Genomic DNA, 13,402 nt, shown 5'->3' on the forward strand with positions numbered 1-13,402 from the left:
TTCTGTGCTGATATTTAGCCAAAATAGTGGTGGTCAGATTTCCAATCTTTCAAAAGGTATATGGAAGAGCATTGATTAGTACAACTGATACATCTAAAGCTCTACAACTACATGCTGGGTATTATTATTGATACCATACTGACTCAACAGGGCAAGGGCTCTTTCATGATCAAGCAAAACTGAATCCTGCTGCATCATTTCCTTGTAGGATTATCAGTAACTGGAATCACTTCTCGGCTCCTTGGAGCTAAGATCAAAGTGTAGTGTCTGTTCTTATCAGTTTAATATCTGATATGTCCTTTATTTGAGGACTGTATATTAAATTGGAATGGGTGAAAAGCTAGTCAGCTTCCAAGTAGTGATAAGATCAAAGGACAAGGTTGTTTGACTAGTGTGCTGGGGAATCACAAGATACCTTTTTGGTTTTCCTTTACAAACTGTTTAATGTTCATTAAACAAAGAAAAGGATTTCAGAGTAAAGTCAATACAGCAATCTAGCCAGCCTCTAAACCAGCATTTCTCAAACTGGGGGTCCTGGCCCAAAAGGGGGTTGCAAGACTATTGTAGGGGGGTTGCAACATTAGGGTTACCATACATCTGGGTTTTCCCAGCCATGACCTTTTCTTTTTGGTCCTCTGATCTCTGTCCAGGCAGATTTTTGACATACAAACAAATGTCTGTGATTTGGTATTGCCACCCTTATTTCTGTGCTGCCTTCAGAGTTGGGCAGCCAGAGAGTGCCCAGCTCTGAAGGCAGCAGCCTCTCAGAAGTAAGGGTGGCAGGCATGATAAAATATTGCCATTTAGTGCTCCTATGAGTATGTACAGTAATTTACTACCACTTTTTGGGTGGGAAAGCATCCCAGCCTGAAATATTTGAAAGGGGGACCCCCCCAAAAAAGTTTGAGAACCCCTGCTCTAGACAGCTCATTCTCTAATAGTCTTTAGCTTTTTCACAAAGCCAGAGACTGATGTTTAAATAGTTACAGAAGACTAGCACAAGTTGCTTTTTACTTTCCCAGGCCTTCCTAAGCCAATAACTACACAGCTGAAAGTTGGAGCCAAGTTCACCCCTGGGGTAAACCCACTGAAGTCAACAAAAACAGACCAAGGATGAATTTAACTCCTCTTATAGTTAACCTATAAGCAACCAACATAAAATTAGCTGGTTAGGGGCTGCCTTAACTAACTGTGGAAAGTACATAACTAATAATTAAGGCTGCGAGTTTGTCACGGAGGTCATGGACGTCACGGATTCCATGACTTTCTGTGACTTCTGCAGTGGCTGGTGCAGCTGACCCCACGGCTGCCTGAGCAGCTCAGGCAGACCCTGGGCCAACCGCACCAATTGCTGCTGGGACCACCGCGCCCGCCCCCAGCAGCAGCAGGAGTTTGGACGTGGAAGGGGGTTCAGGGCTGGCGGTTGGGGCACAGGAGGGGGTCAGGGTTCTGGGGGGTGCTTACCTTGAGGGGGCTCCCCAGAAGCAGCAACATCCCTCAGCTCCTAGGCGGAGCTGCCCATACAGCTCCCATTGGCCGTGGTTCCCGGCCAATGGGAGCTACGGAGCCTGCACTCGGGGGAGAAGCAGCACGCAGAGCTACCTGGCCACACCTCTGCCTATGAGCCAGGGCTGGCTCCAGGCACCAGCACAGGAAGCAGGTGCTTGTGGCGGCAATGGAAAGGGGCGGCATGTCTGGGTCTTTGGCGGCGGGTCCCTCAGTCCCTCTCAGAGGGAAGGACCAGCCGCCGAATTGCCACTGAAGAATGAAGCGGCGCAATAGAGCTGCTGCCGAAGTGCCGCCGATCACGGCTTTATCTTTTTTTTTTTCCTTCACCACTTGGGGTGGCAAAAAAGCTGGAGCTGGCCCTGCTATGAGCAGAGGGAGGAGGATGTCACTGCTTCCGGGGAGGTGCAGAGCCGGGTAGGGAGCCGGCCAGCCCCACCTCCCAAGCACCAGCAGGGGTCCCGGGCCGCTGCCCAGCATCCCTGTCCACACACCTCTCCCCCACAAGATTTAGTCAAGGGTATATAGTACAAGTCATGGACAGGTCATGGGCCATGAATTTTTGTTTACTGCCAGTGACCTGTCCATGATTTTACTAAAAATACCTGTGACTAAAACGTATCCTTACTAATAATGAAAAATACAAGCCATACAAAAAAACAGACAAGAATATTTTGAAGAGACGTTACATAGGAAGGGTCATTTAAAAGAATATACTGAACAGCAAAAAGACTTGCGTCATGACTGCAATAAGAGCCCTAGATGAGTTCCCACTTCAACAGGAAATTGAACAATGTGCTGAAAGAACTTTCAGATACAATCCTCTGCTACACTGTGCTGCCAGCTGCTACAAAATGTCTAAGAGTTTCATACTCCATGTTGGAATTGGGGATTACCATGACACTAATTTAATCATAAATTCCTTTATTAAATCCAAAGGCCAAATAATATTTATACAATGGCTCTAAATATGCCCCAAAAGCCAAAATAATAAGCAATTTATTACATTCAAAGAGTAACAAAACATTTATAAACATTTGATCAAGATACTTACAAACAGGCTAAACCCAGGGGTGCTTAGAGGTATACTGGTCAGCTCCAACGTGGTCAGACAGGTTTTAGCAATGAACCCTTTGAGAGTTCACCTCAAAACAATTTGAGACAATTCACCCTTATTTCCAGCCTTAATCCAGATGAGATTTACAATTTCCTTTCTCCCCAGTGCCTTTCCTCCCCATCTCTTCCTCTCCTCCTTGCTGACCACATATTTTTCAGGTTAGTTACTTTGAGGTCACATCTTCCTACAGGCTGCGTTATGCTCTCATTGCACATTATTAGACTGTGGCTGCTCCTTGTAATGGGTGTGTTCAAGTCCAATTCACCCCATGCAGTCACACTGCAGGAGGCCCTGCTATCTAGCTGAAGTTACACAGAGCATTTTCTATTAACATTGTTGCAGGCAAGGAGGCTGGTATTATCCCATGTTGCTTTCCTGTCCCAACAGCCTGAACCAGATATGCTCTTGGACTCAAAGAGAGTCATGTCGTCATCACTGCTCTCTGATGTGCCATCTCCCTCTTGTACAAGTCTGCCTGAATTTTCTGAGAGATCTTGTTAAATGTTATGTTAACATTGTTATGGCAATGTTAAAATGGTTCAAATTGCCACATTCCTTGCAATGCTGTTCTAGTGTGAGGCACTTCTTTACCGACTCAGGCTCTCTCCCATAGTAAATGCATCTCACTACGGGTATGGAACCCTGGCTACTTGCTCTCCTTTGCCGTTATCTGAGTATCTCACTCCAGATACTTCTGGGGATGTTGTGCCTCCTAGGGCTTTTATCCTTTCTCTTGAGGCTTCCACTGCGTGCCCCATGAGTAAGCATCTGTCTAATGCTAGTTCATCTTCACAGAGCAGCTGCTCATAAATCCTGCAGACTATCCTGTCCCAAATTAAGGAGTTTGTTAAGTCCCCAAAAGTGAATGTAGCAGTCAGTGTGCAAAAGGCAGTAACATAAGGATCTATCCACCTCCTTTTGGGTTAGTCTCTAGTGAAAACCCTGTTTTGTTCTGCAGTTTCCTTCTGCTTTGAGGAGCAGTAGGTCCCCAGGGCTCCTAGGACTGCTGTGAGGCTTGCGGCAGTGGTGCGCATCAGAGCATTACAGATCTCTCTGCCTTGCTCCCCAATCCCCATAAGATCACATCACATAACTTTACTTTCCTGCTGTTGTCCTCCTGCATGGCCAGGTCAGTGTATAGCTGGAACTCCTCCTTCCACTGGGTGCATTGCTGGGTGAAGCTTGTGGCTGCAAACGCCAGGGCTCCGGGGAGCTTCAGACTGAGTCCCATGGCTCTCACACTGCATGGCTGATGCACTGCAGAAAACTCTCAGCTCTGATGCTGCCACCATGTTTCATTAGCAAAGAGTGAGGCTGAGCACAGATTCAGTTGAACAAATGGAACTTTATTAAATATTGTAGACTGCTCTATCCAGGTGGCTTAATTGCTTCCAGCCTAACTCCATGCACTCCCTGTTTTCCTGGTGTCCCCTCAATAACAGTCTGCCCTCTAGGAAACAAAGGCCTTCTGATTCCAGTTCAACTGATAAAGATACATGGAGTATTGTTAAAAATATCTCCATGGCAACTCCAGAAAGAACCTAAATTAATCTATTTCTTTCGCAATCCAGCCTAACAAAAAACCAAGAAGCCCATATTGTGGAGGATAGATGTGCTTGAGTAATGGGTATTTTCACTATATGCAAATTTAAAATGGATACCAGGTATTGACACATTATAGTTATAAATAATGTAAATATCATATGCTTTTCTAAAGTATACTGGCAGAGCCGATTAATTAAGGATCACATTCAAATCCAACATTCTGTTCATTCACTTTATGCTCTTTGTAGTCTAAATTCACCTTGGTGTAAGGGTGTTAAATAAATCAAGATCCCTTCACTTTGAACCTTTCAAATTATAAAACAGCATTGTGCAAACTTAAAACCGCTTGATGAACCCCTCCATAGGAAATGTAATGAACGATTGACCCCATAATGCACATCCAATAAATGACATAAAATCACCTCTGTTGCACCAATAATTTGCAAAAAAAATTCTCAATAAAATGAGATGTTTCCCCATCACAAAATGTAACAAAACCACTACTGTGTATCTACATAGTCTGGAAGGTCATCCTAGTGAAATAAATTCTTTGAATTGCCCCCATGCTATGAGTCTTTGGTTCCAAAACAAGTTGTGTCCGATTATAAATTCTGTCATAGCCAGCCATGCTCATTACTTGATCACTTCTATTCTTGGAAGTATAATCTGATGGTAAACTGAAGTACCACAGTTAATGTGTTTGCTAACAACAATAATATCTCACCTGAGCTTCTGTCATCAATGTTTAATGACTTTTGGCCTGCATTCTTTTTTGACCCTTTCATTTGATCATCCAACCTTCACAATGAGAGTTAAGAATTGTCCTCCTAAGAGAACACAGTATCTTGCAATTTATTTGTCTTCAGGCATAGCATGGAGACTGGTCATTAATGTTGATTTAGCTTGGGGTGTGATCTGATATTTAGGAGTCCTTTCCTTCAAGTCTTTTGAATGTTCTCTTCTTTCTCTTTCTGCAGTATATTGAATCAATAAAAAGAAAATTGCAAACGTGTTCCATACAGTCTTAGGGCAAAAATTCTCAGGAGACTTGACTCCTTGTCTGTTATGTGCCAGTAATAAAAGTAACAGGTGTCTGAGCATCAGGCCAAACTAGTATCAAGTAATGGGGCTATTTTTTGTTAAGGGAGAGGTAAGTACACCTGCATGGACTTCTCTCCTCCCTTATGTTGGAGATGAATCACAGGTAAATATGTCCGTGATATAGCTGTAGCCCTTGCCCAGCTATTTATTATAAAGGTTTATTTAGCCTGGCATAGACTAGGCTTTGTGTTTTTTTAACTGACTACAGTGGACATCCAGCTCCCGGGGCACAACCTTAGTCATCAACTTGCCTTATGTGGGTTCTTTGCCTCGGATGGAAGTAATCCTTCCCTGCTGCAGCTGCAAAAGGGCAGCAGAGCCACTCTAGCTGTGACTGCAGCCCTACATTTGTAATAGGTTGTGTGGCTACTGTTTCCCTACTGGGTGTGGGAAAATGGCTGGTGGAGCCCCTTAGTTCCAGTTAGACTGGCGGGCAAACTTTTTGGCTGAAGGGTCACATCTGGGTATAGAAATTGTATGGCAAGCCATGAATGCTCACGAAATTGGGGGTTGGGGTGTGGGAGGGGGTGAGGGCTCTGACTGGGGGTGCAGGCTCTGGGGTGGGGTCAGAAATGAGGAGTTCAGTGTGTGGGAGGGAGCTCCGGGCTGGGGCAGGGGGTTGGAGTGCAGGGGTGTGAGGGCTCTGGCTGGGTGTACGGCCTCTGGGGTGGGGCTGGGGATGAGGGGTTTGGGGTGCAGGAAGATGCTCCGGGCTGGGACCGAGGGGTTCAGAGGGCGGGAGGGGGAATCAAGGCTGGGGCAGGGGTTGGGGCATGGGAGGAGGTCAGGGATGCGGGCTCTAAGTGCTGCTTACCTCAAGCAGCTCCTGGAAGCAGCGGCATGTTCCCCCTCCGGCTCCTACATAGAGGTGTGGCCAGGGGGCTCTGTGCGCTGCCCCGTCTGCAGTCACCGCCCCCGCAGCTCCCAGAAGCAGCAGCATGTCCCCACTCCAGCTCCTATGCAGAGGTGTGGTGCCAGCCAGGTGGCTCTGCACGCTGCCCTGTCCTCAGGTCATGAGGGTCGCGCTTGGGGCGGGGGCAGCGTGCAGAGCCAGAGGGGGGACATGATGCTGCTTCTAGGAGCTAAATGGAGCCATCGCAGTGTGGAGTGGGGCAAGCCCCTGACCCCACTCCCCAGCAGGAGCTCGATGGCCAGATTAAAACGTCTGATGGACCAGATGCAGCCCGCGAGCCATAGTTTGCCCACCCCTGAGTTAGACCATTCCCACCCTGCTTCCTCCTCAGCGCCAATGTATAGGCATCCCACCGATGCAGACATCTTGTTCTCCCCGACTGCATCACAAATCCCCCACAACAGAACCACCCCATTTTTGCCCCAGGCATAGCCCGCCATGCTCAGAAAAGGCATTCAGGCTTTTTTGCAGGAGTGCTGACCATTGTAAAAGAACAGTCACCAACTGCTTTCATGACAAACGGTAAAAATATTTATATAATCAGCTAGCAAGGCTTGACAAATCGGATCCATTGAGGAGGAATTCAGAATGCCAGAATAGGGAAGTCCGAATTTAATCGGAACTCCTGCTATGTAGGCTGTTGGATTCCTTAACTGCTGCAGCACATCCCTGCTAGAATAATTTTAAAACAGTTAGGTTGTATTTAAATGAACTTACTGTTATTGTGAAAGGGATTTAGCATTCAGAAGTGTCAGATTCTGACATCACTAAAACCAGAGTGAATCAGGAGTAACTCCACTACTCAGTGGAGTCACAGCAGTGTGTGAGAGACCAGCATCAGGCCCAAAGTAAACAGAGTACAGGGATCTGCAGCCTTCAGCTACACACTGAAAGGTGCATAACAAGAATGAGAAATGAGATGGGATGTTTGCTCCATGTTTGTTTAGCAGTAGCATAGTAATTAAGAGCCTCTCAGTGTTCCCATTACAAAACCCTTGTGTGTGTGCATTTAAGACCCATGGAACATGGCATAGCAGCTCATCAGCTGGTAACATTTCTTCCCTCCTCCTGCCTCCCAAACAAGTTCCCACAGGTGTATAGGTTAAGTACAGGGGGTCCAGGTTACTCATTTTTAAGTGAAACTGGGCAGATTTTTGTATCCAGTAGAACCGCCAAATAGGGTGCTGGAACAATTTTTAAAGTAGGGGTGCTGCTGATGGAAACCATGTATTTGGTGTTTGTTATTACTACTTCAAGCCAGGGGGCATGGCAGCATTCCTAGTTCCAGCACCCCTGCCGCCAGACAACTGAACAGTCTCTTCTGTCTAGGATCTTCTCTAGAACACATCCCAGATGGTGTGACAGCTCCTTCAAAATCACTGTGTTCTGTCTGCTCAAAAATTAACTGCTTTAATTACTTTAGAAAGGTGCTTTTTGACAAGGTGGCGGATCCCTCACCCCAGCAGTAAATTAAAAAACAAGCTTCTGGCCTTTCAAGGTACAAGCCAGGCCAACACAAAAATCCATTTCCAAGATGTAAGCAAGGTTACATCACAGAGTATGTCTATGTTGCAGCTGGGAACATGCCTCCCCACCCGGCTAGACAGACACACCCTAACTCTGCTCGAACTAGTGGGCTAAATATAGTAGCATGGATGTTGCAACATGGGCAGTGGCAGGAGCTAGCCACCGAGCTCTGACCCAGGGGTTGAGGGGGGTGGGGTGGCTCACGCAGGCTGGTACTCAGGCAGCTAGCCAGAGCTCCTGCCTGTGCCTCAACATCCACGTGTTTTTAGCACACTAGCTTGAGAAGAGTTAGCATGTTTGTCTACCCGGGCTGGGAGGCACACTCCCAGCTAAAGCATAGACATACCCGTAGTCTCTGCTGACACTGTCTGGTCCCCAGCCCTTCCAGCTGCTGGAGAACCAGATCTCAGTGGTTCTCAAAATGGCTGCTCCTGGGATGCCTCTCTTGGTAAGCCTGGAGATCTAATGATCACTGCTCTTATCCTCTCAGAGTACTGTTTCCTGGGGTGAGGTGAAGCAGAGCAATGAGATCTCCAGCAGGGGGCCACAGAGGCCTGGTACACTCCATCACATACCTCCCCTGGCAGAAAGGAACCAAAGTTATTGATAGTGTCTGAGGCTAGTGTCCCCTCCTAGTCATGAAACAAAAACACCATCCAGGGCTCAATATGTAGCCTGGGCTTCCCTGAAGAGGAAAGGTGCCAGGAGAGCAGCCCAGGTTTCTTTAGCCCATGCCATAGTCATGACTATCTATTCAAAAATAACCAAGTAGCCCTCAGGATCATCATCTGGCCCTAGCTTGGCAAGGGACATACCAGAGCATCAGTACTCAGGGAAGCCTGGAACTGTTGCAGCCATTTTCTGTAGTGTTAGGCATGCTTTGATCATTTCTACTGGCTCAGGCCTCAAAGGCAAAACAGACACTGCCCTGCCTATCTTCACCTAGTCTGAGGATCCCACTGGGGCTTAGGCTGGAGATAGGAGCCTGGACACTTGCCTGAGGTGGTAGTTTTTATCTCCAGAGATGGGGGCGCCACCTCGGCAAGGTGGCTTTGCATGCTGCCTTGTCCGCAGGCGCTGCCCCTGCAGCTCCCATTGGCTGCAGTTCTCAGCCAATGAGAACTGTGGGGGTGGTGCTTGGGGTGGGGCAGTGTGGAGCCCCCTGGCTGCCCCTACAGGTAAGAGCCAGAGGGGGGATATGCCACTGCTTCTGGGAGCTGTGCAGAGCCATGGCACGCATGAAGTGGGGCAAGTCCCCAACCCCGCTCCCTGGCGGGAGCTCATGGGCCAGATTAAAACATTTGATGGGCCAGACACAAGCCGCGGACCGTAGTTGGCCCACCCCTGGACTAGCCTATACTTCCCATCCCATAAGAGGGCTGGATTGACAGCACTGGTGATTTTTTTATCAAGATTGTCAATCAGGGAAACTTCTGGAACTTGCAGACACTGTTTGAGGTTTACTCTGACCCCAGTTCTTGCATATATTGCATTTGTATTAATAGAAGCTACACAGACACCCTGAGATGTGTAGACCTCTATGCTTCTATATAAATATTAAATAGGAATACCTTTCTAACCTCCTTGAGGAACCCAAGTAAAATAGAGGTAAAGGAGCACTGCTACTGCTCTCATAAAAATTTAAAGGACAATAAGATTTTTATTTTGTTAAGAGCTTATTGTTTTCTCAGTTTATCCACATTGCCTTATGTGGAACACTCATTTCCTTGTCAATTACTGGAGAGAGCTGATCAATAAAATATGATGGGCTGCATGAATTTGAAACAGTTAAACATAATTTACAGAATATGCATAATTTGAACATCTTGGGAAGTAGACTGCTGTAACACTGCACACCAATCTGCAGACTGTGGGGCGGGGGGGAGGGGGGGAAGCCAAACTACTTCATTTGGTTAAGGTAGGGAAATGCTATTGTACTAATTTTTTTTTAAAGCAATCAGCAGTTGTGGACATGGGTTAAGATTTATGACTGTTACTGTATTATCTTTTTGCTTTCTGACGTAAGTTAGCTTTCTGAGAAACCTAAGGTTATTTCTCAATATGCTCTTAATGGTCTGAGTCAGAACTGCTGATGATCAATTTTTTACAAAGGATTTGGAGTAAAAACAAATGAGAAATTGTGGGAGCTTCCGCTGTAAGGGCTATAGAAACAGGGACAAATGTTTCATGAGTGTGAGCTCATTCTCCAGTATGTTGCAGGTGCTGTTCAGTAAATATGACTAACCACGAAAGCAGAGTTTACTTTTCCAGTTGGGTCAGAGTGATGATCATTCTAATCATTGACATTTGGCTCAGTAAACAAGGAAATTTATTATACCACAGATTGACAATACCATGTCCCTTAACCTGATGGAAAGCTTCTTGTGTCTAATGTATTACATGCACTTCACTAGTACAAGGGTTAAAGTGACAAATGCACTTTTATATCCTGTATGGAGACTTTAATACGATGAATCTTGTGAAATAAGTTACTTACCCCTGTTCAGTTCCTATTAAAGAGGTGTCCACATCACATAGGCCACCATCACAATTGGTAGCACAGTGGTGGTAATTTTAACAGATAGAGCAAAGAGTGGACGGACTGAAAGTTGAACAATCCTCATCAGCAGAGATTGTTCCTCCAAGTCAAGGCTGAGGCATAATGGCAGAATGGGGAGCTGTAGCTTCACTTGCGCTTGTCTGTGGGGTATCTATTCTGTGATTAAGCATGGTGAGGTGTTGCCATTTTCCAGCTCTGAGAGGCTGGAATCTTTTACCAAGCACTAAAGTAACTGAATTAAGGGGGGAAAGCCTACCACATACAAACTTAATGTTCTCTTCTTCACCGTGGACACCTGTCCACCACATAAAAGTCACCCCACAGTTAGAACAATAGATAGTCTCTGCTCAAGAGGTCAGGAAAGAAATAGCAGAGGAGCTGCAAGTAAGATGGAGAGGTAAACTGACAGAACTCCCTGGGGTAGTTTGCAGAAAACTTGTCTGATTTATGCTTGGTGCTAGTCAGTGCTGTTAGTCCCTTGGCTTAGGGCAAATTCATTAAAAAAAAAAAACAAATAAAACAAAAAAACAGGTACCTAGGTTCTTCTTGGAATGGCTCCATGCAGTCACCATGGGCTAGAGAGAAAGAAATAAGTAACCTAACATTTTTCACATCTTGGCTTAACATTGGGCAACTAGAAAGCCTACTCCCTCAACTTATATCCCATTGTGGTCAGCTGAGATGCTCTTGCTTTTGATTCATCAGTGTTTATGAAGTGAGCATCCTCTTTGGAATATGCCATCTGGCAGCCACACCTTTCCCCTATATCAGAGGCACAACACCTCTGTTGGCTTTAAACCACATGGGGAGACCCTCATGCTAAAATTATGAAAAAGGGCCTGCATTGCAGCTGGGAATCTGGCACTCTGGTTCTTGCACAGCTTGTTAACACTTTCATTTGGGAAACGATTTTCACTAGCCCTGCAAATATCCACTGTTTTATGCAGCATCATGCCCATTTATTGTGATAACTAGGTCGGAGTAAAGCTATTAGTTAAACCACATCTAATTCCAGCTCTAATTTGTACCCCGTTAGCTGCTCAGATTCATATAACATAGTATCACAAGGCATGTGCTGTAACAACTATTAATTCTCACCTATCAGCTAGTTTCTGGTAAAGAAAAATGTGCCTCTCTCAAGTGATGTGTTTGGACAGGCTTTTGAAATACTTGCATGAATTTAGCTAGCAGTTTGGCACCCACCTCAAGCTCCCAATGGAATTTACTGTAGGAGGATGTCTATGCTACATTGTAAAGCCAAGCCTAGCAGACCCCCAACTTCAGACCCGTTCTTGCCAAGCTTGCACTTGAGCATCCACAGTGCATTACTATGCAAGCCTCATACCCATGTCCATGTCAGCATGTCCATGCTGCACTATCCAGACTCAAGTCAATACCTTGTTGGTTCTGGGAGTGTGTCCCCAGGCACTTAGCACCCTTGCTAGCTGTAGCTGCTCTAGGCTTTAATTCAAAAATATATCATTGTGGGACAACTTATCCATCCAGCCCACAGAATTTGACTGAAAGTGATCTTAGCCTGCCAACACATTCAGCCAAGCCGTTTCAGAGTCTGCATGCTCCCTGCAACTGAAGTCAGCAACATGGATCCATCACCGGTGGAAGAACATCTCCTGCTCATGTTTTTGCTCCCATTTCAGCAATCAGGCACCGCATCTGTGAGATGCTGATGGACATGTTGGCAGCAGTGTTCATCCTCTTGACGATCCTCTTGAAGGGGGATATAGAGACATCAGCCGTTACCCAGCTGATGCTGCTTGTGTCTCTTGCCCTAACTGCAGATTCCCCATATGTAGACCAGCATTTCTGGAGCAGGACCACAAGCAGAGACTGGTGGGGTCACAGTCATGCAGACCTGGGATGACCAGCAGTGGGTCCAGAACTTTTGCATGAAGAAGCAGATCTTCCTGGAGCTGTGTGATCAGCCTGCCCTGACCCTCCAGTCTCAGGCCACATGCATGATAGAGGCTGTGCCAGTCCAGAAGTGGGTTATTATAGCCATCTGGAGGAAGTTGGCGACCCCAGATTGCTACTGGTCGGTGGCTAACTAGTTGTGTGTTAGCAAGTCAACTGTGGGGCTTGTGGTGAAGGTTTGTGAGGTGATCAGGACTGTGCTTATGCCCACCATCTTTGGATAAATCAGTGTTCCTGAAATGATTGCCAGCTTTGAGAGAATGGGCTTTCCAAAGTGCACTGGGCAATCAATGGGACTCATGTGCACATGAGTTTGCCCTCTGCAAGAAGCACATGACTACATAGCTGCAAAGGGTACTACTCCATTATTATGTAGGACCTAACTGGCCATGGAGGCAGGTTCATGGATGGCAACATGGGATATAGTGGCAGGGTGCAGGATACCACTTTTTTTGGTTTTCCTACTGAATGACATTTTTATAAATAGAGTCGCTGTCCCCCTTTATTCAAAGGGACCCTGCATATCTCATTTTGCCATTATTTATGAAACCATACCCTGGCCACAGAGGCCCTGGCAAAAGGTTTGACTAGATGCTCAGTAGCTGAGAATGGTGGAAGAATGAGCAGTTGGCAGATTGAGATTTCAATAGCGCTGCCATCAAAACTGTTTTCATAACAATGTTTTTAATGCTGTCTGCATTATTACACCACAAATGTCTGCAAGGATAGAGGTAAGCCATTGCTCCAGGACTGGACTCAAGATACTGCTTGATTGCTACATGCAACCAGAAAGTGCACTTTTCTTTGCTGTTGCATGTGTGGATCTTCTCCTAGTAGTCAGAGATGCTTTGTGCACCCACAAAATGGATTTCCACAGACAGTACAATGGATGAGGGGGACATGAACTAGTATTTGTAATTGGGCCACACTCATCCCTCTATTTCTGGGGCAGCTTTGGAAGTTTTGTATTTATGAAATTTTATTATGCATTTTACACACACTTGATGTACCTCAAATGACACAGCTTATGAATTACTCTGATGTTCCATTTGAATAAAGTTAATGAAACCAGCTTGTGCAAATTTAACACTTTGCATATTTAAAACAAGCAAGTGACAAGTAACCATGTAAATACCTGATGGCAGATAAGCTGCCATCCACACATAAAACAGTGTATATTAAAAAAGATTGACTACTTTGC

General features: G+C 45.9%; 1 pseudogene; it reads left to right on the plus strand.

Moving 5' to 3' along the window:
• Nucleotides 1-225: 225 nt before the first annotated feature.
• LOC112060268 (U2 spliceosomal RNA) lies at nucleotides 226-353 on the plus strand (annotated as a pseudogene).
• Nucleotides 354-13,402: the final 13,049 nt, after the last annotated feature.

This window comes from Chrysemys picta, chromosome 6 (genome assembly GCF_011386835.1).
Source record: "Chrysemys picta bellii isolate R12L10 chromosome 6, ASM1138683v2, whole genome shotgun sequence".
Classification (NCBI taxonomy): Eukaryota; Metazoa; Chordata; order Testudines; family Emydidae; genus Chrysemys; species Chrysemys picta.